General features: G+C 39.0%; 2 protein-coding genes across 3 annotated transcripts in view; both read right to left on the bottom strand.

Annotated features, from left to right (window-relative positions):
• Positions 1-26,395, bottom strand: part of LOC126371526 (max dimerization protein 4-like) — a 405,754-nt gene that overhangs the window by 226,679 nt on the left and 152,680 nt on the right. The gene's annotated exons all lie outside the window — the stretch shown is intronic.
• LOC126371488 (blood vessel epicardial substance-like) overlaps positions 21,519-26,395 on the bottom strand; it is a 242,854-nt gene continuing 237,977 nt past the window's right edge. The window contains exon 8 of the transcript XR_007567049.1: positions 21,519-21,794. The gene's annotated coding sequence lies outside the window, so the exon portion shown is untranslated. The remainder of the gene's footprint in view (positions 21,795-26,395) is intronic.

The raw sequence follows: 26,395 nt of genomic DNA, 5'->3' as shown, positions 1-26,395 counted from the left end.
TGTTAACTATTTAAAATGTAACATTAAATTGTAACAACGATAAAAAATAAATAAAATAATAAATAAATAATGAATTTTGCGACGGAAAATTCCACTTGATAGTTACTCAGAATGAATCTTAGTCTGAATCATCATTCCCTCAGGATTCGTTACGATGTCACAAACATCCTGTATACTGATGATTATGCAAGAACGTTCCTTACAAAAATACTCTCATTCTTTCGAATATTTATTGACAGTCGTATCGAAATGGATGGATTGATAAAAAGTATCAGTGAACTTGACCTAGAGTTTGACCGATAACGTATTTATTGGTTGTGCGAATGCGAATTGATCGAAATCAGTGCACTGACCGCTGCCGAAAATAAAAACACAGTTGTGTAAGCGCAGGTAATAGCAGGTAATAGGTAATAGTTAACCAAACACATATCTACATGCACACATACATATGTACACGACATATGTGTTGTCTTAAAACTAATATAATTAATAACAATGGAAATAAAGTTAAAGAAAAACTGTTGAAATAAAACACATCACTGTTTAAAAATAGTAAGTAAACCAATTTCTAAAACAAGATATAATGAAGCGATGGCATGCCAGGACAAACCCAAGACGGTTTATTGGTATGTCTGCATTATTCCATTTATATGTACATTTTTTTGGTTAAATAAAAAAAAAAGTTAAATAATTCCTAAAATGAGAAAATTGTAATCGCTTATGTTGCTGGGAACACAAGTATAAAATATTTATAAGAATATTTTGGAATGGCAATATTATACTTAATTGAATGGCCGACGCCTCTAGCGAAAGTGTAACTTTACCAATCATCACCAGGCCGTTAACGTCCCCACAGCTGGGGCACGGGCCTTCCCTATGGATGGATAGGGAAATCGGGCCTTAAACCACCACGCGGGCCCAGTGCGGATTGGTGGTGGTATTAACGACTGCTAATGCAGCCGGGACTAACGGCTTAACGTGCCTTCCGCAGCACGAAGGAGCTCGAGATGAAAACTTTTTTTTTTGTGGTCACCCATCCTATGACCGGCCTTTGCGAAAGTTGCTTAACTTCAACAATCGCAGACCGAGCGCGTTAACGGCTGCGCCACTGAGCTCCTCATTTAACAATATTTAAATATAAATAAATAGTGATAAGGAACAAGCTGGTGTTTCTACTTGGAGTAGAACCCTGGACCTCTCACCATCTACTACAACTACAGTCCACACACCAAGAGCTGAACAGCTTTAAGCGATAAGGCCGCCATTTTCCATGTACCTGGTTAAGTCTCTTTTGTTGTTTTTATGCTGATCACCTGATTGTCCAAAAAGTAAGACGATCCGTGCTTCAGAAGGCACGTTAAGCCTTTGGTCCCGGTTACTACTTACTCATGTATGTGTGTAGTTGTTACATGAGCCATGTAAGGGGCTTTTGGCGGCTCAATAATAACCCTGACACCAGGGTTGATGAGGTTGGTATCCCACTTCACAACCCACACGATAGAAGAAGTCTCTTTTGTAACTATTTTCTTTCATTTTGATGCATTAAAGTATATTTGAATTGGATAGACTTTCAATCAGACCACTATAAGTTGAATGTAGGTATTTTTATCTAAGTATTTAACTATTTACTTTAATTATTTCATAAATATTGAATACCACAAATACAAATAATTCATAGGTCTCATACGCCTGTTTTCGACGATATATGACGTCATTTTCGCGAAGTGATGGATGTTTTTTTGTCAATCATTATCAATACTTTAAACACATCAGGGCGGTTAAAAAGACCGCACTAAAAAAGCAATATTGCTATTTGACATTTGTGAAAAAAAAAACACAATTAATACATTGTTTTAAGTTTACGCGGTTATTATCATAATTAAAGCACATAATAACGGGTTCTTACCGCGTTTAAATGGGGATATGAAACTCCCGATATTTCGACACTGTTGCAAGTGATCATGATCACGGGATGACTGATGAGTCGGGAGTCTCATATCCCCATTTAAACGCGGTAAGAACCCGTTATTATGTGCTTTAAACACAATTAAGTAACCGTAGAAACAAGTTTTCACGAAGTTCTCAACGTGACAGCAACTTTAGATTGACTCTTATCTATCATCTGTCGCTAGATGGCGGCACGAGTCGCACCAAGACGAATATTGGATCGAATTCAACATTTTGAAAACTCGTAACTACTTATCTAAAATGACGAATCTTATCTGTCCATCGTCCGAATCGGGACGGGACGCAATTTCCCGTACATCTTACGGGACAAGTCCCAACGAGGTTCGATCGGGATTGTAAGGCATGATGTCCTATCGCGAACATCAGGACGGGACAATCGGGACACCCGTGTCACGTTGCTGTCAGATCACCTCATTAGGACGTTGACCCCTGCAAGGGTGACCTAGCAGTGACTTTGTAAGATTGCCTGGCAAAAAAGGTTGAGTCCATAATTATTTACAAATTATTTAAACCCTGGCTTGCATTTAAGTAGTAGGTACCTATTTTGTCTGTAGCAAGCTAAATCACTGATATCCCTGTTTGGAGAGCGCGTGACTTGACTTACATCTGTCACGGGCTCGAATCGGTATTTATGTTAGAGGACAAGTCCAAATTCAAATTCAAAAATATCTTTATTCAGTAGGTAACATAGTTACACTTTGAATCGTCAATTTTTACATAACGAACGTCTCATCCGCCTAAAACTACTGCAGCTTCTCACAACCTGTATAGCCGGGGAAAAGAAGCTGCAAGACAACACAATCCCTCTGTCGGTTTTTACGACACGCCCGGGAAGACAAGCAGCTGAACGTGTTCTATGTTTTTTATTTGCTCCCAGAACAGCATAGGAGCAACCAGGGTTGATGATGTTGGTAATCCACCTCACAATTCACACGAGAGAAGATGCACCTCATAGAAACTTGCTTTTCCAACATCATTACTTTTATTTTTCATCGCATTAATCCCGACCTATCCACTATGAAGCCATGTCGTGATCCAGCGCCCGTATGTTTGCTATACGCATGTCAATTAGAGAGAGATATGGTACAGCCAACCAAGCAGGTTCCGCGCAATCTCACAGATCTAAAGATAACCTTAGTTTATGTTCCAAACCTGTTATCCGCAAACCTTAGTAACCGGTTGTACGTACAATAGGGAATATTTTACACAAACTCCACTATATGTTTGTTGGCTGAAGCAGGATGCTTTAATGATGCAAAAAGTTGGAAGACCGCTTAATAAATTGGATGGCTTGCGAGTAATAAATCTCTGATAATATCCTTTATAATAAGTTGGTAGAGTAACAACCTCCGTGGTCCAGTGGTTGAGCGCTGGGATCACGATCCGGAGGTCCCGGGTTCGAATCCCGGTGGGGACATATTACAAAAATCACTTTGTGATCCCTAATTTGGTTAGGATATTACAGGCTGATCACCTGATTGTCCAAAAAGTAAGATGATCCGTGCTTCGGAAGGCACGTGAAGCCGTTGGTCCCGGTTACTACTTACTGATGTAAGTAAGTAGTCGTTACATGAGCCATGTAGTGAGTAGGTGGTATCCATAATTTTCTACGGCCAGACATATCTGTCTACAAATAAATACGCTAGTATAGTCATGAGCAATATAATGTACCCACTTTAGGACTCTGTCGCACTAACATATTTGATATTTAGTGAGACTTACAGTGCAATTTTTCAAAAAAGTTAATGTGACATGGTACCAAAGTGTATACATATTAATGCTCGTGACCGTACAGCCAGAACGTTTCATTGTCATTCAAGGTTAATTTCTCTGATATCGAATCATGCCGTTAAGGTGATAACTGCTTTCATGAAACAAACAAGTGACGTCACATATTGCCTGATAACTTGTCTCGTCACGATGCTTTGTTGGACATTTATTTACGGTATTCTTCTATCGTGTGGGTTGTGAGGTGGAGTACCAACCTCATCAACCCTGGTGTCAGGGTTATTATTGAGCCGCCAAAGGCCCCTGACATGACTCATATAACGACTACGTACTTACATCAGTAAGTAGTAACCGGGACCAACGGCTTCACGTGCCTTCCGAAGCACGGATCGTCTTACTTTCGGACAATCAGGTGATCAGCCTGTAATGTCCTAACCAAACTAGGGACCACGAAGTAATTTTTGTGTTATGTCCCCACCGGGAATCGAACCCAGGACCTCCGGATCGTGAGTCCAACGCACAACAATTATAATTAAAAACCTTGTTCCATATTCCATTCCGGCTTACCTGCAACAAAGAACATATATTACATTAATAAGTAAATTCATAAGTTCATATATATTTTTTTATTCTACTTTACTTTCATATTTTATTCATATTTAAATAAGTAGAGACTGCTGTGTTAATTTTATTACTAATTTGTAGATGCTATGTACACTGTAATTGTCATATATATAAGTCTTAATTTTAATAATTGTATTACTTGTGAATGTTTTATATATATGATGTAGTTGTACTCAATAAATAAATAAATAAATAAATAAATACATTAGTATTCTAATTTCTATTTTAATTAACATTTCATATCAATAAGTTAATGGATGTTGTTACTAAAATAAAATGCATTTAATAATGCAAATGTTACGTTAATTGGTGGCTTGAACACACACTTCATCATTAGTTATAACGAGTAAATGAAAAAAAAAAAACAATAAGGGACTTTCTAGACTACGCGCTCCAAAAATATTGATGGCGCTATTTCAATCTGTATAGATTTGACGTGATAATTACCTATTTTCTCATTGCTCGGATACGTAATTAACATAAACAGCCTATATACGTCCCACTGCTGGGCACAGGCCTCCCCTCAATCAACCGGAGGGGGTATGGAGCATACTCCACCACGCTGCTCCAATGCGGGTTGGTTTTTACGGCTAATAGCCGGGACCAACGGCTTAACGAGCCCTCCGAAGCACGGAATCATCTTACTTTTTCGGACAATCAGGTGATTCAAGCCTAAAAAGTCCTTACCAAACAAAGGACAGTCTCACAAAGTGATTTCGATCAACCTTAACTTGTTTTTGAAAGGATCCTGATGGGAATGTAATTTAATGTAAAAAAAAAGTGTGGTGAGTTTTAAATGTGAAGTAATGCAATCGAAAACGAATTACATGCAGTTAACTATGTTTTTTCTGTACGAGCGAACATTAGTATTTATTTTATTGAAATCTGTTCTCATGTAAGTGACTTATTTTATGTCTTAATGAGAATAAAGAATCTTTGAACCTAATTATACAAAAATGTAATGTAACAAACAAAAACAAAATGTGTATGTTGTCCTCTCTACCAGTTGCAGTGCCCTTACCGGGCCCATGTTGATACTATAATACTTACTTCTGTATTTTTATAACACGACAATTTGTACGAACACATGGTCGCAATAAAAAAAAAGAACATGATGTAATGTCATAATAATAATGTAATGTAAAGTGTGAGATAGATACGTAAAAATACTTGTTGCTTGATATTTAGATTAGATATGTATAGAATTATGTTGCTACCTATATTGTATCTCTTTATTTTGATCAGAATAATGATGGGTGGAAGACGTGTTGTGCCTGGGTGTAATAACAAGGGTCATCATTTATAACCAAAATGAAATTATCCATGCAATTAGAAGGTTAAACAAAGGCAACTTTGTACAACGCCATCTATATAATTTTGGAAACATAGTATCCTGGAAAGACCCTCATTCAACACGTAGATTTTAATAATCAGAACTTATTATAAGATTGGTCTAATCCACATATTAGAACCTTGTTTGTGTCGCAATGCATATACATGAGAGGAGCTCGGTGGCGCAGCGGTTCACGCGCTCGGTCTGCGATTGTTGAAGTTAAGCAACTTTCGCAAAGGCCGGTCATAGGATGGGTGACCACAAAAAAAAAGTTTTCATCTCGAGCTTCTCCGTGCTTCGGAAGGCACGTTAAGCCGTTGGTCCCGGCTGCATTAGCAGTCGTTAATAACCATCAATCCGCACTGGGCCCGCGTGATGGTTTAAGGCCCGATCTCCCCATCCATCCATAGGGAAGGCCCGTACCCCAGCAGTGGGGACGCTAATGGGCTGATGATGATGATGCATATACATATGTAATGTTGAAAATGTGTGGGTAATAAATAAATAAATATAGGTTTTTTTATGGTTTTTTTGTTTTGGTTTTGGTTTTTTATGGTTTTTTTGGACGCTTGCCGGAGAGACTGGCCGGAGTACACACAGGATCGCGAAAAATGGTAAGACGAAGGGAAGGCCTTTGCCCAGCAGTGGGATCTTGTAGGCTAGATCAGATTAGATTTAGGTTTTATATAATTGGAGATGTCCTTAGAAAAGGTTTAATACGATCTACTCTGAACCAGCGTGCGTGTATAAAGCGATTGATGAATGTGGAGGAAGCAAGAGAAGTATTTCAGGATCGAAGCAAATGGAATTCTATAGTCTCTGCTTACCCCGGTGGGAAATAGGCGTGGGTTTATGTATGTATGTAGGTTTTATATAACTTTCTGCCCGGCCAAGTAGCGAACGCTTTATAAAACAAATATGTATGTTATCCCGGACAGTAAGACAACTAAAGAGCACTAAAGTGCAACACAAAACAGATCATATTCCTACAGCAGTAGCGTGTGTTACCGCTATAAACTGTGTACATGTATCGCGCCACATGGCACACGTGGCCTTGGCAGACTGCAGGCCGATTGCGTCATGGTAGGTACGTCTGCGTAGTTCATCACTAATATAACAAAACACGCTCTTGTCGGTTTTCCATTAACTTTTTTAGGGAAAAATAGGCCAGTGGTTACCTTCTTGCCTTCCGCCCCACAGTACTCTGTCTGACGCGAGTGGGATGGCGCCCCTCTGGGCTACTCTTAGTAGCAGAGGAGTAAACTCAAATTCTGATACACTATAGATCTAATAATTGATGAACACGGAAATTAGTATTCGTATGTATTCGGAAATTCTATGAATGTCAAGGGAAATTAAGATAAAAGAAGCAGTGTAATAAATACTGCTTCTTCTTCTATAATGTGGGTTGTGAATTACCAACCTCGTCAACCCTGGTGTCAGGGTTAATATTGAGCCGCCAAAGGCCGCTGACAAGGCTTATGTAACGACTACTTACTTACATCAGTAAGTAGTAACCGGTACCAACGGCTTAACGTGCCTTCCGAAGTACGGATCATCATACTTTCGGACAATCAGTCCTAACCAAACTAGGGACCACAAAGTAATTTTTGTGATATGTCCCCACCGGGAATCGAACCCAGGACCAGGATCGTGAGTCCAACGCTCAACCACTGGACCACGGTAGTCGTTAAATAAATAAAATAAATACTGCCATCAGACACTTATCCGACAGTTCGGATATCAGACAGTTTATTTTGTATGGTGATATAGACTTAAACTTAGAAAAAAGACTTCTAAACTGAAACCTAATATGACCTACCTCAACATACTTTGAATTGACTATTATACGTCAGGAAACAAGTGTTCTAAGGACAATAGCATACAAACGACTGTTTAACAATAACAGGCGTAAACCTTGAATAATACACTCATATATACATTTATATTAACACACACACCCATTATCCTTAATGGGGTGGGCAGACATGAAAAATAGTTAGATATCTTGCAAATATAAAACCCAAACAGGTCAACTCATCATGCCCGTGATGCTTATCAGTGTAGGCAGAGCCACAATCCATCAGAACTCAAAGTACTTTTGGTATTTGACTCTTGAGATTGATACTTTAGTGTCACATTATTTTTTAACCCCCGACGCAAAATCGACGGGGTGTTATAAGTTTGACGTGTCTGTCTGTGGCATCGTAGCTCCTAAACGGATAATCCGATTTTAGTGCGGTTTTTTTGTTTGAAAGGTATATCAGTCAAGAGTGTTCTTAGCTATGTTTGGTGGAAATCGATTCAGGTCTTCAAGGTCATCAGGTCTTTTGTTAAGTGTCATAAGAATGTTACACGCTCAGTTTGCTTGCAAGCATATGTGGGATAAGTTATTTTTTGCTTTTTATAGCGTTTAGCATTTTTAACCTTTTGTCATAATAATTGAGTACTTTTTTGGTAGCGAGTTTCTTTTTAATTTTTAATTTATTTATTTTTTTAAATTGAACTGTCTGTCACAATGTGTAAGTTAATGTGACAGAGTTCTAAATGAAGTAAACAAACTGCCTCTGCAGTTTGGCGAGACTATTGTTATGTAAATATTATAATACCAATTTTGAATTAATAAAAAAAAATTAACACCACGTAATAGACGAAAGAGATTGGAAGGGCCAAGTGAGCGCGAATGGCAAATAAATTGAGCAAAAAAAAAATGAATAAAATAAATATAAATATGAGCAAATAAATTGTTCATACTTTGCACTCCACCCACTTTACGACACACGGAACTCCGCGCTACTACAGTCATGATCAATATCATGTACCCACTTTAGAACCCTGTCGCACTATCATATTTGACATTTCTTTAGACTTACGGTTTAAATTGTCAAAAAAGTTAATGTGACATGGTTTCAAAGTGTATAATTAGTACTCGTGACCGTGCAACTGCCCTACAGCAAATTCCTGATAGCAGAACTATTATTCCCTATTATTAGTAGTAGTTTTAGGCGGATGAGACGTTCGTTATGTAAAAATTGACGATTCAAAGTGTACCTACTGAATAAAGATATTTTTGAATTTGAATTTTTACGAAGATATTCGTGTCATTCGTTATGTGTTATGAATCAATTTGATTGCGGTAAGTATACCTACTTTCAGAGGAGATAATTGTTCACGTATTTTTTGTGCACGCCAGTCAAATAACACCATGTAAACAAGGTCAAACATTTCAGGGTTGCTACTTGAGAGAAAAAATATCCATTCCGTCGCGTTATAGGCAAAAACCTCCGCGACATTTTGAAAAATCACTTTCATATGTTTTTTTTTTTAACAATAATCACATCAAACCTCTGTCTCAAACTAGCGTGTCAGATACAATTGAGGTTTAATAATCTCAATTTTTATCCAGAACGAAATTAATTGAATGAAATCGAGACTGTAGAAAAAAAAATCGTCGGAATGTAATTTTCAAAATGGCGCTTACGTAATTTTCACAATATGGCGACGATACGTTAGTGGCAAAAAAAGATTTTATATAGGCAAAAAAATATATTACCTGACATTTCGTTAAACCACCGCCACTTAGCCTAAATTCCCTATATATAATACGCGAAATCGTAAAATTTAACGATCGCCCTTTACTTTATGATCTAAGCACTAAAATAAAAAAGGGTTTCCAACTTTATGAAAGGGAATGATGGAACTTTTTGTATTTCACCTGCACCATGTACTTAACTTTAGTGAGGCGTATTTGAAATTAACAACCCTTTTGCGTTCAAACTCCGGTTGCGAATATATCACAAAAATCACTTTGTAGACCCTGGTCTGGTTAGGACATACCAGGCTAATAAACCGATTGTCCGAAAGTAAGATGATCCGTTCGGAAGGCACGTTAAGTTGTTTGTCCCGATTACTACTTGATGTAAGTTAGTAGTCGTTGCATGAGCCATGTCAGGGGCCTATGGCGGCTCTGACACCAGGGTTGATGAGGTTGGTAATCCACTTCACAACCCACACGATAGAAGAACAAGGGTTGTCAGCAATATTCTTATCTTATCTTGCCTAAAGTGCCCCACTGCTGGGCTTGCCGCCGTCCATTTCTTCCAGGACTCTTCCTCCAGTGCTTCCTCCGGCCAGCCTTTCAGGAAAGCATCCAAGTCGTCGCGTCATCTCCACCTCGGTCTGCCGCGCCTGCGTCTGTCTCATTCGGAGACCATTCGGTGGTGATCCTAACCCACAAGCCAATCCCACTTTAACTTGGCGCCTGCGTGGACCACTTCCGCAATTTGTCCATCATAATTGGGAATATTTTGGGAAATCGTTTTTCACATCTGGCGGAGGCGAAAATGTTCGAGCTTTATAATGATTAGTAATTAAAATGATTTATGGTTTCGTTGATCACTTCAAAAACTCACAAACGCTGATGATAATACATCGTCGATAATTTGGCATCTGACTTGTTCAAGCACCAATAATAAAAACCTGTTTAAGAAGCTACCATTTTGATTTGCTACAGCAGTGGGGTCAAAAAGACTAAAAAAAAAATTAAATAGGTACTAAAAATATCATTTTTTTGGACGAAGTTTTAGTAAGTAGTTTTTGTTATGTTATTTTATTTAGGATGTTTTTTACTTTTTTTTTTCGTAAAAAATATTACGTGCTGCACGCAACCCTAGTTTGTTACTGGTCATTCTCCCGTACACGTGTTACGTTCTACGGTAAATGTACCGATTTTGACGCTTGCTTGACGACAGGCAGACCTGCGCGGTCGCATTAATTTTATTAAAACGTCGAGTCGCCAAACGTGGGTTCAAACGAATATGACATTGTAGAAATAATGGAGCCGTGGTACACACAACCCACACGATAGTACAAGAAGTGTTACTATTGAGCTGCGAAAGGCCCCTGACATGGCTCACGTAACGACTACATACTTACTGATGTGATATATTTTTTTTGACGTGACTTATTGTAGATTTGCCGCAGATGTCATTAACTACTTGGCCGGACAAATGGGGAGCGCTGAAGGCTCTCACCCGGTACAACATTTAAGACAACAGGCCTGAGGGTGCCCAGTTGGGCGCGAACCTCGGCTCAGGGCGTCGACTGAGAGGAAGTATATTGAAAGGATTAATCAACCCTAGTGGGTCGATAGCGATAAGCGCTGAATGAGGGAATTTACTGATGTGAAGAGTACCAGGAACTGACTGCTTAACGTGCCTTCCGACGCACAGATCTTACTTTCGGACAATAATGTGATCAACAAGCAAACGACCAAACTAGGGATCGCAAAGTGATTTTTGTGATATGTACCTACCGGGATTCGAACCAAATATGTACTGGCTCAGGTAACTCGGTCGATATAACGTCAGTAGAATGTCAACGTCAAAACGTCATGTTTTCGGCTAAAGATGTAAAAAACTCAGGTGTTTTTTTATTTATTTTTTTATTCTCTTCTTCTATCGTGTGGGTTGTGAGGTGAATTACCAACCTCATCAACCCTGGTGTCGGGGTTACTATAGATCCGCCAAAGGCCCCTGACATGACTCATATAACGACTACGTACTTACATCAGTAAGTAGTAACCGGGACCAACGGCTTAACGTGCCTTCCGAAGCATGGATCGTCTTACTTTCGGACAATCAGGTGATCAGTCTGTAATGTTCTTACCAAAAGGGTTGGGGTTGGGGTGGGGTAAGGGTTGTTTTTTTATTTATTTTATTTATTTAAAGTCGTAACGCCGACAGTCCTTTTAAAATCCAAACTCCATTGTTTTACTATTGTGTCTGGAAGCCTCGGCTTTACGAGGTTATTAAGGTACATACAACATTACAGTATGGCCCAATGCGCTGTATGACGAGAAAACAATATACAAACTAATACAACAAAAATAAAAATTGAATGAAAAAAAAGTGTTTGCGACATTTTACGTATACTTAATGGCCTTAATAGGTTATTTTATTGGTGAACATAAAGGACTTAATTCATGGGCAATAATAGAGAAAAGCTGCGGTAGCCCGGTTGGAAGAACGGTCGACTCTCATTGTGAGGTCACAGGTTCAAATCCAAGCACGGGCCACAACTATGTGACCTATATTGGGTTGGCGTGGTGGACCATACTCCCTCCGGTTGATTGAGGGGAGGCCTGTGCCCAGCAGTGGGACGTATATAGGCTGTTTATGTATGTATGGATATTGGGTTGGTTTTCCCCAAAGTTTTCGTTATGTTATCACTAACACCCTGTATATCTTTTCTAGTGAAAAACAAGATTTTCTTTGCCTTCATAGAAGCGTCTGACCTTCCAATCCTCTTAGTTAAAACCAACCCGATACAGGTTAGGTCACATATTCTAAACTCATTTCTCAGGAACGAGTGTGGGTTTCCTCACGATGTTTTTCTTCTCCGCTGATCACGAATTCGAAAACAAATTCAAAAATGATTAGTTTAGGCCCGTGCTAGGATTCCAAATTTCAAATCCATAAATATTTGTAATATAAAATAAAATAATCTATTACAAATTTACATTACCTTACTACGCATGAAAGCAATAGCTATTTGTGATAATGTTATGAGATGCATTTGTGTAACACATAAAAGCCTTTTAATATATTAATATTAATAAAAAAATTGGTTTCGATCGATAAAGCGTGAAGTAGGAAAACCACTGCCCTATTTTTCCCTAAAAAAGTAGCATAGAGAATGCTACACCGACAAGAGCGTGGCTCTTAAATTAATAATGATAAACGTATAGAGTATTTATTATAATATGTATAAACTTTAATTTGTTTCCTGCTAGTGGTTGCCAGGAAGAAATTGCTCTAGAACAAAAACGCCGCCCAAATTGTACTGTATTCGTGTGTTATGTCTGGTTGTTAAAATGAAGTTCACCAATTTATTGACACCCTTGATTGTTTTAGGTATAATTACGCACTAACTGTCCTAAACAAAACCACTCAATCTGCCCCTGGAAAGTACTCAAGTAAGTAGTTGATTGACCCTATGTTTTGATCTGTGTGCCAATTTTCATCCAAATCGGTCCACTGTTTCAAGCGTGAAGAAGTAACAGAGATATAGGTAACTTATCCATTCATAATATTAGTATGGATTACCTCAGACCATGTCACACAGTTTATTTACCAATATAATTTACAATTTTCGAACAGTTTCTGAATTATATCGCAGGTTTCGACCAATAGCCGTATGACGTTTATCCATGTAGATAGCATACTTTGCGTTAGTCAAAGCTATCGATATATATCGCACTACGCGCGGGACGAAACCCGTGCCGCACGTGCAGAATGAACCTGCTGTCATTAGAGCAGCTTGTGCGCATCGTCGCGGTCGAGGCAAGGCCGCGTGACGTCATCGGTCACGCTGTATGCCCCCCCGCCCTCCCCACCTCTCCCCCCTCCCCCTCCCCCCTCTCTTACTATCACGTTCTATGGTCATGGTAACTGCAGTCTAAAGAGTACGCATAACTTGTATTCGGGCATGTAGAGAGAATGCATTAAATAATACTAAGATAAATGGTGGAGTCGATAGAGAAGGGCTAGGTAAACGTTTTAACAATAAAATACAAGATAATATTTTGAATTTGTCAGAAAATTAATTTAAAACTCATGTGAAGCTAACTTTATGTACACACACACACACACACACACACAGCCTATATAAATCCCTCTGCTGGGCACAGGCCTCCCCTCAATCAACCAGAGGGGGTATGGAGCATACTCCACCACGCTGCTCCACTGCGGGTTGGTGGAGAACTTTATGTAAAAAAGCTTATTATAAGATTAATGATTACCTAAATGATAAAAATGTCTGGTAATAAATATGTTCCTCTAGTTATTAAACAACTTGTAATGTATAACTACATTTATTTAAAAGATGTGTTGCTGTTGCAGTTTCTTTTCATTTCGTCTCCTCAGCCACAACACCTTGCGAAATGACGTAAATTCAAAAATGTTACATTGACCTTCAACAAGTTTGTCCATGATAATTACGTTCAATAAATGATTCTGATTTCTGATCCACGCAGGATATATAATAAATAAGCAGTAGGTTGTCGGGAAGAAATCACTTTAAGCGATAAGGCCGCGCTATACCTAAGGAAGTCTCTTTTGTAACTATTTTATTTGTTTTGGTGCAATGAAGTATATTTGTACTATATTGTTGTCTTTTTGACTCTAGTCCTAAAGTATCACCACACCCGGAAACTTCTTACAACACACCTCGTGTTACACAGAAACTATACATTGACGTTATCGTACACGCGCATCTGTGTGTGTAACGTCTGACGCCATACGATTGAAGACTAAAGTAAGACCGAGAGGGGGTGAGGTAAACCTAGCTCAGCCGCTGGTGGGGAGCGGAGAGTTGCCGTTCTATTTCTTATTCTGTGGTATCAGGTAAACAAGTGGCATCGAGTAATTTCCTTTATCGCTCCCAATCAATCTGCGTCCGACCAAATTGAATCGGCAGTATGGCCCCTTAATCAGCGACCCGACAATACCTTTGCCCCTGTTTGCGAATTAGAAGTATCGGACCATCGTTACTAAATACGAAACGTGTAGTCACATTCAAACTAGGGATCACAAAGTGATTTTTGTGATATGACCCCACCGGGATTTGACCTCCGTGGTCCAGTGGTTGAGCGTTGGGCTCACGATCCGGAGACCCCGGGTTTGATTCCCGGTGGGAACATATCACAAAAATTACTTTGTGGTTCCTAGTTTGGTTAGGACATTACTGGCTGATCACCAGATTGTCCAAAAATAAGATGAACCGTGGTTACTACTTACTGATGTAAGTAAGTAGTCTTTACATGAGCCATGTAAGGGGCATTTGGCGGCTCAATAGTAACCCTGACACCAGGGCTCGGCTCGGTAAGCTGTTGGTCCGCCGAGACCGACTACATACTTCAGTTTGTAGTCGTCACATGGGCCTTCAGCGGCTCAATAATAACCCTGTCACCAGGGTCGATGAAGTCGGTTATTGACATCACAACACATCACAACCCACACGAAAGAAGAATGGTTCCTGCCTACCCCTATACTACACGCAAGAATGATGTCATAGTTCAGTCTATCTTGCATAATCTCCGAAGGTCACTGAAGTCGCTTGCAGCCGGTTGCTATGACATAAATAGGTATTTTCCGTACATTTATCATGTCGATATCGTAAATATTTACACTGCACGTATTAGCATTATTAGCTCGGTCTCGCTATAATGCACTTATATAATATAATATAATAAACGGCCTAAACACAGCCACATACACACAGTCGTCCACTATCACAAACACGGTCACTCACACACACATTCATACACACACACACAAATACATACACCCAAACACGTACACATATTGTTAACATATCATCTATATAATTGTTTATAATCCCATGAAAATAAATAAATAAAAATATCTTTGTCCTAGGAAAGTACCCAATTACAGATAATTTGTACAAGCAACATTTTCTATCAAGAAACTGTTGACAATATTATGTGATAACTATCAACAAGCAAAAAAAAACTTTGCTATCTCTATGTACTTTAATGTGACAATAAGTAAACCTGTCTTATCGCTCGAAGCAGTTAACATGTGACCTTCACTATGATAACATAAGCTGATGGTCCTTGAATCATTCCTGACCTATCACACTATTTCCCACAACACAACACAACGTAATGATAAATTTTATAAGCACTACACAGAGTGTTAGTGACATTGCATCGTTACGAAAACTTTGAGTATCAAGTGGAATTTTCCGTAGCAAAAGTATGGAACAGAAAATAATTAAAAAACACAAACATTTTCATGAATTTTCCGACAGGAAATTCCACTTGATATCAACTCAGAATCATGGTCTGAACCATCCCGCTCACTATTCGTTACAGTGTCACTAACACCCATACCTAATCCCGATAAGCCGTTGGTCCCGGTTACTACTTACTGACGTAAGTTAGTAGTCGTTGTATGAGCCATGTCGGGGGCCTTTGGCGGCTCAATAGTAACTCTGACACCAGGGTGGATGGGGTTGGTAATCCACCTCACAATCCACACGATAGAAGAATATGTGTAGGTGTATTTTTATATAAGTATATGTACCAATCAACCACATTATCATAAAGATAAATTATATAAGATCATCATCAGCCCATTAACGTCCCCACTGCTGGGGCACGGGCCTTCCCTATGGATGGATAGGGAGATCGGGCCTTAAACCATCACGCGGGCCCAGTGCGGCTTTATGGTTATTAACGACTGCTAATACAGCCGGGACCAACGGCTAAACGTGCCTTCCGAAGCACGGAGGAGCTCGAGATGAAAACTTTTTTTTTTTGTGGTTACCCATCCTATGACCGGCCTTTGCGAAAGTGGCTTTACTTCAACAATCGTAGACCGCGCGCGTTAACCGCTGCGCCACCGAGCTCCTCAAATGATATAAAATAAATTATTAAATTCTCATGACTAAATAAAGACAGACAGACGATTGGGAAAATGGTCGGTGTACTGCGGAACGGAAGGCGATTGGGACAACCACCGTTCTACACGCCCTATCTATGGAGTAATGGCGATTACTCCACCGACAAGAGCGCAGCTCTTAAATAAAGAAAGAGAGAGAAATAAAGACAGATCACAAAAAAACGTTTCCTTTTTTTATGTAACTTATTTATGAATTTAATAAAGAAAAATGTAAAAATATGTGCGACATTTAGTCATGTATTTCTATAACGTCACAGTGTGCTTTTTAACACAAATTCTATAGCAATTTCGTGTTTTGACGTTTAGTAAAAAATAACGATTGTACCTCTTTTATTTTTGCTTACGTTTCATTATTATTATATTTTATTAAGATTATTTTCACTAATCCGCAGTAGAGCAGCGTGGTTGGAGTATGCTCCATACATCCTCCGGTCGATGAGGTCAATCGAAGGGAAGCCTGTGCCCAACAGTGGGACGTATATTAATCTATTTATATTATGTTATGTATGCTTATTTTATTGCTTTTTCCGGCCAAGTAGTTAATGCCATCTGCGGCAAATCTACAATAAGTCAAATCAACCAAAAATAAAAAAAAGTGTTGGGCGCGAACCTCGGATCAGGGCGTCGTCTGAGAGGATATTAGTAAGAATTAATCGACCCTAGTGGGTCGATAGCGATAAGCGCTGATTGAGAGAAATCGTCGACCACGCCGGCGGCGGGGTCCTGAAGTGATTAGTGTTGCGATCTGATTGGCCGCCTCTATGGCTGGATGGCTGGGTCGTCGGGATCGTATATTACGTCCTTCAATTGAAAATACCGAGTAGGTATGAAAACTAAAAAAGATACTTAACAACTGACTTTTCGTCGACACAATGCCTACATTATACCAAGACTCATCTACAACAATGAACTTGTTCTTAACAAACAGATATATGAGATGGAAAAAAAGAAAAGTCCAAATTATTTCAGATGAGTGCTTGGAAATAATTGTGTAACTTCTCAAGTTGTGTGGGTGTACTGTGCTGCTCTATGTCGCAAAGTAGTGAAGTTGTTTCTCGTCGCGGCGTGGTGGTTGGGATAAGATAAACCCGTTTTTGAAAGAAAGAAAGAAAGAAAGATATTATTTATTATATCATCATCTCCCTAGAATTATCCCGTTTTTCACAGGGTCCGCTTACTGTGGTATATTTCAAAGCCGTACTAGGATTCCTGTCATCCGCCTCTGAATAGTACTGACAGTTACTGCTGCCCTCTGTCAGGTACCAGGTTACAGTCCCTGTGACTTGCCCTTCACCCGTAGCCTGGGCAAGGGTTTTACGTTATACCCCGTAGGTCTGAAAATACCCTAACCCACCAAAAAGAATTTCATGTAGCCAAGACAAGATCATATCGATTGCAATGCAAAAAAATATCAGATCTTATATAGAGCTAAGCTTCTAACTCTACACTCCCTAACTATACAAACCCTACACATCAGACAAGATAGATAATTATTTAGTTCAAAAATAGTGGTGAGTATTTTTACTACTTATTTCGACTTAATAAGTTTGATTTAAAGTTTGGATTAAACATACGTAATTGATATCAAGGATATGTGCCCGGTTAATGTTTCGAATTTATTAATAAATTGACATTGACTTTTTTTTATTCGTAGTTGGAGTTTTTTTTGTTTTTATAGCATTTACCCATGCTTAGGGAAACACACTCTCTCTCTCTCTATTTAAGAGCTGCGCTCTTGTCAGTGGAGTAATCGCCATTCCTCTCTTCTTCCCGCCAAAACCTTCACCTCCCGATACGACACGACCTGCGCCATCTCTTTTATTTGTTTCATAAATGTTATCCTAGGTCTACCTCTTCCTCTCTTCCCTTCAATTTTTCCTTCTATAATGTTTGTTATAAATGAATCGTATCGTATCAGGTGGCCAATCATATTTCCTCTCCGGTTCTCTATAGTCTTCAATGTGGTTCTCTTTTCTTCAACTCTTTCCAGCACTTTTTCATTTGACTCCATTTCAAAACTCACAAAGGGAAAATTTAAATCAAAAAAGTACATTTCGTATATTAACACACAGTGTAAAAGTACAGGTTTTTACTTTTTAAATTCGTGGTTTATGGGATACAATTGGTGCGGGGCTAGGAGTTTCCGTTCTATATGTACGTATATGAGGAGTTCGGTGCAATTGTTGAAGTTAAGCAACTTTCGCAAAGGCCGGTCAGGATGGGTGACCACAAAAAAAAAGTTTTTATCTCGAGCTCCTCCGTGCTTCGGAAGGCACGTTAAGCCGTTAGTCCCGGCTGCATTAGCAGTCGTTAATAACCATCAATCCGCACTGGGCCCGCGTGATGGTTTAAGGCCCGATCTCCCTATCCATCCATAGGGAAGGCCCGTGCCCCAGCAGTGGGGACGTTGATGGGCTGATGATGATGATGATGTAATATTATTCTTTATTCTTTCTAAGTTATCTACACTAAGTTGTATGGGTGATAGATCTGTCGACACCAGAAAAGGGCCCATTGTAGAGTGGCGAAGTCAATAATAAAGTCAGTATCCACACCAGAGCGTAGATAATTGGCGTGTAACGTTCTAGTTCACGTGCCACGGAACAATGGTGCTCTAATGCATTTGCATAATGGTGTGTTGTTTCCGTGAGTCTGTGGGGCTAGGTGACCTCAGTTGGGGATTCGGTTGCGATTATCAATTACAAACGAATAAAAAAATATACAAAAAAAAATACGAAAAAAAATATATTTCCATATATTTTTTTATATAACGGGCCAAAAAAGCTACAGAGTAAATCTCCATCTAAATCTTAATGTAAATCTCCACCAACCCGCAGTGGAGCAGCGTGGTGGAGTATGCTCCATACCCTCTCCGGTTGATTGAGAGGAGGCCTGTGCCCAGCAGTGGGACGTATATAGGCTATTTATGTTATATTTATGTAACGGATGTTAGTGACATCCTAACGAAAACTTTGAGGGATGATTGAAACCTTGATTCTGAAATTGTAACTCTGAAATGAATTTAAAAATCACTAAAATTTTTATGAATTTTCCGACAGGAAATTCCACTTGATATCAAACCAGAATCATGGTCTGAATCATCCCCCGCAGTATTCGTTACGATGTCACTTTACACCCTGTATATTTTTTATTTTATTTTCTGGAAGAGATTACTACCTTAGCAATAAGGCCGCTTATTGTAGTACCTAACTCTTTATAATTGTGTATTTTTAATGTTTGTTTTAAGTGCAAGAAAGCGTTTTTGTAGTGTATTATTTTGTTATCGAAGCGAATCTACACGAGGTAACAACTTTCGTCTTTGAATCACGCGCATAGGCCACAATAGGGTGGGCAGAGCAGCAAATATTTAGAAAACAAATTGCCTACCTAGCTCACGAGATAAACCAGTTTTGGTTTAGCGATGCTACTGGTGTTTCGAGAAGCGGTCTAGCTCGTCGCGCCATCTTTTCCGTGGCCTTCCCCGAGCATTTGCAGGAACCCACTCTGTAGCTTTTTTGGCCCAGAGGTCATCGGGCATTCGGGCAACATGTCCCAACATTAGGGGGGTTAAAAAGGCCACATCAAAGCAATTCATCTGAGAAAGCAATATTGCAATTTGACATGACGTGTGCATTGCGCACTTACTTTTATATGCGCAAGTGTCAAATTGTAATATTGCTTTTTTAGATGAATTGTTTCGGTGTGGCCTTTTTAACCGCCAAGTTCACAATGTCACATTACACCCACGCCTCACCGAGCTTTCTGTTAGAGCAACGTCGTCTTTTATTCAAAATGGCTGGTTTTTGAGATGTCTTAAGAAATCAAACCGATTGCAGACTTGATACTAAATCTGAGATCTTATTAATAAATGAAAATAAACTACCTTTTTGAACTTTACCTGCTGCAAACAAGATTAAATCTTATCCATGATCATGAAAGTCGAGAAAACTTCAGTCAGACTGCTTCTATAAGATCTACTAAATACTCGTATTTCTTCGATGTTGTATCATTTACTTCACGATAAAAAAAAACTATCCATACAAATATTATAAATTTAAAAGTATGTGTCTGTCTGTTTCTTTGTGTCTTTGACGGCAGAACGGAGCGACGATATGACGTGGTTTTTTAAGTTGAGATAGTTGAAGTGATGGAGAGTGACAAAGGCAATTTTTTGTCTCTTTCTAACCCCCCATTTCCTTAAAATGGGGGGGGGGTGGAAGTTTGTATGGAGCATTCAGCACTTTTCAAGGCAAAAAGCTAAAAATTGGTATGCGGACTATTAAATTTGTGACTAACAAAAAACAACGAACATTTTTTTTTGGAAATCTGCAGCTCCTTTATAGAGGATGAAATTTTATACGGGACTTTTCGCAGTGTTCAAGGTAGGTAACTAAAAATTTGTACAATAGGAAGGAATCATGTTACTCCGAATTTAACGCGAGTCAAGCCGCGGGAAAAAGCCAGTAGAAAATAATTTATTTTAAACGTTAAACATCAAGGAACACTTAATTCAAAGTCAGGATTTTATTTAAGCTCTTTGAATTTTCTCTCGAGTCATTTAATCAGTAACAGCCAGCACTGAAATAGCTGGGAATCGTCACCTGTATCAAGACGATGCCAGTTCAATAGTCTTCTTCTATCGTGTGGGTGGTGAGGTGGATTACCAACCTCATCAACCCTGGTGTCAGGGTTACTATTGAACCGCCAAATGCCCCTGACATGACTCATGTAACGACTACGTACTTACATCAGCAAGTAGTAACCGGGACCAACGGCTTAACATGCCTTCCTAAGCACGGATCATCTTAATTTTGGATAATCAGCCTGTAATATCCAAACCAAACTATGGATCACAAAGTGATTTTTGTGATTTGTCCCTACCGGGATTCGAACTCGGGACCTCCGGATCGTGAGCACAACGCTCAACCACTGGACCACGGAGGCCGTTAATTAAATAATTAACGTTAGTTTAATAGTACCTATGGCAGACAGAAAGCCTTTTCATTGCCATCTGACCGCCGTATCTGGATGTCAAATCGTCTAGGAATAAGCGCGTTGCAATAGGATAGTTTCCAACTATTCAAATCAGTTACTTTTCACTAAACGTCAAAAAGCGAAATTACTATTTAGACTTGAATTTTATAACGCAATATGTGTACTTACTGTGTAAATAAAAAAAGATGAGCTTTCTGTTAGACCAACGTGATAGGTGGTGAGGCGAATCGCCATTTGTAATGGTCGAACCAACTGTGTTAGTGACAACTGCGTGTAAGTACGAAATGTATTAATTACTTTCTCTGACATCTATGCTAAAAAATCCTTGTTTTAGTGATTATTGTGGTTCTTAGAAGCTTTATGACATAACAAAAGCCTATAACTATTGAGTTAGACAGAGGTACATCCCGCACTTCACCTTCACCCGCAATCTTTTAATTTCAAATTTTACATTTTTCCTCGCCTTACGGTTGTCTGGAAGAAATCGCTTTAAGCGATAAGGCCGTGCCATGTACGGTCACTAGCATGTATATGTATTCGCTTTGGTACCATGTCACATTAACTTTTTTGCCAAATTAAACTGTAAGTCTCTCTAAATGTCAAATATGTTAGTGCGACAGAGTCCTAAAGTGGGTACATTATATTGCTCATGACTGTACCTGGTTAAGAGTCTTCTGTAATTATTTATTTTTATTTTGGTGCAAGTATATTTGTATTTGAATTCGCCGAGCTTAGTATTTTAGTCGGGATTATATTTCCGTTTGCTTAACGGGCATTTGCGCGAATGCATTTTGGATAGGCCATTAGCAGATAAATTCATAAGTATATTTTTAAAAATAACAAGGTTAACGGCTATAATAACGTTACGTAAAAAGTCATAAACTACTATGCCCCACTGCGTAACAATTAAAAAAAGTGTTCCATACATCACCATATTGTTCTAGTGTGAACAACCGAAGCGGATCAAATGTTACCTTTACTAATTGTAAATTCGACCATATGTTATAGGTAACAAATACCCACAACGACCATTAAAAGAAAATTACGTCAAAACACATAATTATCGTTAAATTATGCATTAATCGAGAACTTATCTTTTAGACACCTGATACTATCGGACTTTAGAGCAAGAGCTAATTCAAGTTGCTAGCTATTCAACGCGGAAACGCAGCCAGCAGGGAATTCAATCTCGACTCGAAATTGCAAATTCGAGATCCCGCGGGCCTGGAAATATCAATCCCGTCAGACCCCGAAATTTTCGAGATCTCGTCTAGTTCATAAAAAATGTGTTCCTCTAGTTATTAAATAACTTGTAATGTAGGGCACATTGATATTAAAAGATGTGTTGCTGTTGCAGTTTCTTGTCATTTCTTCTCCTCAGCCATATCACATTGCGAAATGACGTAAATTCAAAAATGTTACATTGACCATCAACAAGTTTATCCATGACAATTTTACGTTGAATAAATGATTCTGATTTCTGATGGCTGAAAAAAACTGCTTGTTTGTGATAGGTTAATTAAAACAAAATTTAAGTTAATGGGCTGGTGATGTGATTTTTTGAAAGGTAACAATAACCTTTTTTCAGCATAATCAAAACAAAAAGTATAACTCAAGCAGATTCGCCCAATCCCGTCAATCTGGAATGGGATCTCGTCACATTATGCTTCGGGATTGATCCCGAAAAATTACACGAGATCTCGCGGGATCCCGATCCCGAGATATCGCGGGATACCTAACCTGAAGATCGGACCGGTCCGGTTTTTTACAGAAGCGACTACATGTCTGACCTTCCAACCCGCGAAGGCAAAACCAGCCCAATACTAGTTAGGTCATACCTCCAAAACTGTATTTCTCGAGAATGTGGGCTTCCTCAGTGATAATTATAATCATTTATGATACAAACATGATTTCGAAAACAAATTCGACGATCATTGGTTTAGGTCTGTGCTGGATTCGAACCTGCGATCGCAAAGTGAGGGGGAAGCGTTCTTCTAACTGGGCTTCCACGGCTCTCAACAACTAACATAAACCAATATGCAATCGACTCTTGCTCTATAACTAAACTATACGACTAATGTATTCACATTCGTGCCGTGAATGGCTGTCTTTACGTCTGTCAGCCCTCGTCAACGCAGCTATTAAAATTAATCCACTTTTTAATAACTTCGTCTAGCATATCATGAATGAATCATTTATAGCGTTTTTGTAAGCTATACGCGATTTACTAACGCAGTGGGGTGATTTATTAACATTTTGTTCTCTGATTTTTTTCTCTGACCTATTAATTTTTACATATTTCCTCGCCTTGTGGTTGTCTGGAAGAAATCACTTTAAGCGATTAGGCCGCCGTTTGCCATGTACGTAGTTAAGAGTCTTTTGTAAATATTTATTTTTATTTTGGCACAATAAAGTACCTATATTTGTATTGTATTGTAAGCTTTTTAGTCTGTCTAGTTTATTAATACAACAACATCATCACTAAGTAATTTAATTATGAGGAGACATTGGCCCCGATTCCTGTAGACATCTCCTAATTTTACTTTAAGTTATACCTGTCATTTTCTTACCCGCCGAAAAGGAAAGGGACGGATGATTGACAGCTCTTAATTTTAGGAAGAATGAGTAAATGAATGAATAACCCGGGCGAATCAAAAAGGTATCCCGCTGGTATGCAAACCGTTTGACGTGTGCTATCAACTTAATTCTCTCGGGTTATTGGCTAATGTAAAATTTTTAGACGGTTGTTTTAGATTTGTGCTTAAAATTTACGTGTGTTCCATAAATTTTATGCTTGTCGATTACCCCTCCCTTTACTTTTCGGCGGACAAGGAAATGACAGATATAACTTAAAATAAAATTGGATGGTATTTACAGGAATTAACACCATTTTGTTCGTAGGAACCTGTAATTCCATCTGTTCATAAATGGAATTCCGTATCCGCTTAAGCCAACGGGAAATAGGCGAAGTTTTTTTTTTTTTTTTTTTCATTTCACTAATATTCAAACCGGGCACCCTATTCCACCGTATTATTATAATATGGCTGGGCAGCAATTTTACCAAGCACAATAACTTCTGTCACCATTTTACAGTAAAGGATAATTTGTATGTAAATTAATAATTTTATTCATGAGCCCGCTGGACTGCGGCAAAAATAAAGAATAAAAATTTCTATGAGTAGGTAATTTGAAGTGTAAAATTTTACATTACGTAACATAACCTCACGACTATATCACAATTGGGGTAGTCAGAAGTACCTCTATCGCAAGACGAACTAAGTAGCTACGCTTCACCGAGCTTTCTGTTAGACCAACATGAGCCGAGATTCGCGCCCTACTGGGGGTGCCCATTGTTGTAGATGAATCTTGGTATAATATAATGTATATAGGCATTGTGTCGACGAAAAGTCAATTGTTAAGTATCTAATTTAGTTTTCATACCTATTGGGTATTTTCAATCGAAGGACGTAATATACGATCCCGACGACCCGATTACTCTAGCCATAGAGGCGGCCAATCAGCTCGCAACACCAAAAACTTCAGGACCCCGATACCGACCCCGCCGGCGTGGTCGACGATTTCTCTCAAACAGCGCTTATCGCTATCGACCCACGACTATCGACTCTCAGACGACGCCCTGAGCCGAGGTTCGCGCCCAACTGGGCACCCTCAGGCCTGTTGTCTTTAACGTTGTACCGGGTGAGAGCCTTCAGCGCTCCCCATTTGTCCGGCCAAGTAGTTAATGCCATCTACAATAAGTCACGTCAAAAACAAAGGTGAGCGGTATCGCTGTCTATGTAACTATGTTAGTGAAAACTGCACTTAAGGTAAATATTGCCGCCTTTGCCCGCCTTAGAATAAGTTTATCCTGTAAATGTTTTGTGAATTTGTGTGCAATAAAGTGTTTTATTATTATTATTATTATCTCATTAGTGCAAGCTGGGGTTCAACCCGGCGCTCCTCGTTGGGGATGCACTGGTGAACGTCCAGCTTTAAATATATTTTAATATCTAAATAGAAATATTATTTTTGTATCTATTCTTACTGTTAATAATCTTGAATTATGAATTCGTTGCGTTCAACAAGCTTACCTGAAACAAAAAGAAACATAAATTATTGATAATCTTTTCAGATTACACACATTAATCTGACTTACATACGTAAGATCACGCCTATTCCCCGTTGGGGTAGGCATAAACAGCCTATATACGTCCCACTGCTGGGCACAGGCCTCCCCTCAATCAACCGGAGGGGGTATGGAGCATACTCCATCACGCTGCTCCACTGCGGGTTGGTGGAGGTGTTTTTACGGCTAATTGTCGGGACCAACGGCTTAACGTGCCCTCCGAAGCACGGAATCATCTTACTTTTTCGGACAATCCGGTGATTCAAGCCTGAAAAGTTCTTACCAAACAAAAGACAGTCTCACAAAGTGATTTCGACAATGTCCCCATCGGGAATCGAACCCGGACCTCCAGATCGTGAGCCTAACCCTCTAACCACTAGACCACGGAGGCTGTCAAGAATTCCACTTACTGGGTTCTAAAACGACCACATTGAAGCAATTCATCTAAAAAGCAACTTTGCAATTTGACATTTCCGTGCTATATACCAACAAAATGTGAAAAAGTATCGCTATTTCAGGTGAATAGCCTCCCAGTTCCAAGTTCATGCATTAAAATCAAATCACACCAATTGGCAAAATAAATAAAAAATAGACTAATCTGGGCGCCATCCCGCTCGCGTCAGACAGAGTACTGCGGGACGGAAGGCAAGAGGGAAACCACAGGCCTATTTTTCCCTAAAAAAGTAGCATGGAGAATGCTACACCGACAAGAGCGTGGCTTTTGAAATTAGTGATGAATATAATTGTCTGAAAATAAATTTAATTTGAATTTGGAAAACCTTTAATATGGCTTAGATACAATTTAGTTCCGTTAATGTTGAACTCAATCACACAAAAATTGCACAGATTTCACGGTACCTACCTACTGTCTGTTGACTCATAATGACACGAACAATACAAATAATACCAGATCTTATTATAATAATAATACATAATTGCACTATTCTTATAGGCAACAATGCCGGTATAATCAGGAAATTTCAGTTTTCGACTCAAATATGTAACATAATAAGACGTTTTTTTGTTTGAAGTTCACTTCGTTCACGATAGAGCTGGCGGACTGTCGCCATTATGTTTTTCATGTTAGAGTTGCAATTTAAGTGCCGAGTTTGGCAGACATCAACTTAACATCTA

The sequence above is a fragment of the Pectinophora gossypiella genome, chromosome 12 (assembly GCF_024362695.1).
Source record: "Pectinophora gossypiella chromosome 12, ilPecGoss1.1, whole genome shotgun sequence".
Taxonomy (NCBI): Eukaryota; Metazoa; Arthropoda; class Insecta; order Lepidoptera; family Gelechiidae; genus Pectinophora; species Pectinophora gossypiella.
This window is presented reverse-complemented; position numbering and strand designations above follow the sequence as displayed.